Source organism: Microtus ochrogaster, chromosome X (genome assembly GCF_000317375.1).
Source record: "Microtus ochrogaster isolate Prairie Vole_2 chromosome X, MicOch1.0, whole genome shotgun sequence".
NCBI lineage: Eukaryota > Metazoa > Chordata > Mammalia > Rodentia > Cricetidae > Microtus > Microtus ochrogaster.
This window is the reverse complement of record NC_022026.1, coordinates 14,448,436-14,450,778: the sequence shown is the minus strand read 5'-3', so window position 1 is coordinate 14,450,778 and position 2,343 is coordinate 14,448,436.

Sequence of the window (2,343 nt, the reverse complement as noted above, 5' to 3'; positions counted from 1 at the left end):
AAGGATACACAGAAAAATAGCATCGAGAGAGAGAGAGAGAGAGAGAGAGAGAGAGAGAGAGAGAGAATGAAAGAAAGAGAAAAAGAGAAAGAAAGAAAGAAAGAAAGAAAGAAAGAAAGAAAGAAAGAAAGAAAGGGAAAAAGATAAAAAGATAGTGGAACAAAAAAAAGCAAAGGAAGCAAGGGAGAGGATGGAAGAAAGATGTATACAGGCCAGTGTGTTATATATAATCAGATCCATCTATACAGATACTTCAGCATGCAACAGGTCAGGATTATTACAATGTGCCCAGTGTAGATGAGGCCTGAACTCAGAGTACTTACGTGCTTGTTTTGCAATTTTTCATGTCTGACTTAATCATTGGGTACAATAGTATAGAAATCCAACTGTCCCTATGCTCCTTCTTCTCTGATTTCACCACATCCCACTGGTTATACACATAAAAATTCCCCACTTATTCACTGAACTCAGCCATTCTGGTTTCTTCTTCCTCTAATCCTACCAAAGTCGTCTTTATTTGCATATTTGACTTTCTTTTGAGACATTCCCTCTCCTTATGTAGACTTCTCACCAATGTCTTCCCTTCATTGTCCCTGTATAACTTCCTACTATTCATTTCAACAAAGGACAATTGCACTACTTTTATTATCTTTCTTGTTCAACAACTCTACAGAAACAAGCTCAGAGCCCAAACATGGCAAACTTATAACATGGGGCATACCAATGTTCTTAATGTTATATCACCACATCCAATGGACAATTTTACTCATAGGGCAAAGCGTTTGACACAATCAAGGACTTCTTGGAATATCTCCCCTATAATGGATATCTTTTCCTTATTTCATTTATCCTTCTATCCACTCCCTTTTGGTTTTCCTCAGTACCTTGCTTCTATGTATCTTTTATATATTTGTGTCAAGAGTCAATGTTGTACCTATAGCTCATTCATTCATGCATTTATTCAATCAATCAATCAAGGTCTGTCTATGTAGCTCAGATCTATCTGGAAGTCATTACACATACTATTCCTGTCTTGGATTTGTGGTGATCCTCTTTCCTCAGATTCCTAAATGCTTTTGATTATAGACATACACTACTACACCAGGCTAGCCCCCCTTAATTTCATCACAGGGTTCATAAAGAGTAATATGTTGTGCACTCTTATGATTTGAATTCTTGCCAGCATGCCTATTATAAAAAATTAGAGGCTCTTTGTTTACGAGCTACCCATCCAGCACGGAAACCTGATCTCTTGGCCGCCAGGAGAGCCACCATTGGTGTGAGTTTTTGACCCCGCGGCGGCAGCCCGGAACAGGGAACTCAGAAGTTCCTCAACCCCCTATCCTTCCTGGGCTCTCTGCAGGGCCTCTACTCCCTGCAGACTGCATCTTTCTTCCTATCTCACCCAGCTTTCATCCAGAATCCTCCCCACTTCGTCCCCACTGTCCTCTTTCAACTCATAGCATCATACAGCCCAGCCTGTCTGGGCACTGGGTCGGAATCCTCAGGGCACCCAAGCGGGCAGGAGTTCCTTTGTTTCTATAGCATGCCTGCACCAAGCAAGGTAGGCTCTTTGTTTACGAGCTACCCATCCAGCACGGAGACCTGATCTCTCGGTGCCAGGAGAGCCAACATTGGGGAGAGCCATCACTGTGGAGAACCAGCACTGGGAAGGTACATCAGGAGGCAAGGAGACCTGATCCGGTAAAAAGTGATGTGCAGGCAGCAATGCAAGAATTCATCCAACATGCTGAAAAGCAACATGAAGCCACCAGAAACCAGCCACCTCACAACGGGAGGACATGAAGACCTTAACCAAGAAGAAGAAGAAAAGATTGACTTCATGAAAGTGATCGACGCCCTTAAACAGCATGTAAAAAACGCACTTATAGAAATGGATGAGAAATATACCAGAAAGTTTGAGGAATTGAATAAGTCAGTGAATGATACCCTAGAAAACCAAGGAAAAACAATCAAACAGATAATGGAAACAGTTCAAGACTTGAAAAATGAAATGGAGGCAAAGAAGAAAACACAAACAGAGGGCCGTCTGGACATGGAAAATTTAAGTAAACAAACAGAGTCTACAGAAACAAGCATAACCAACAGAATACAAGAGTTAGAAGAAAGAATCTCAGATTCTGAAGATACCATAGAGAAAATAAATGCACTGATCAAAGAAAACAGCAAGCCCAACAAACTCTCATCTCAAAACATTCAGGAAATATGGGACACAATAAAAGACCAAACCTAAGAATAATTGGAGTAGAAGAAGGAGAAGAAGTGCAGTTCAATGGTCCAGAAAATATATTTAATAAAATTATAGAAGAAAACTTTCCCAAC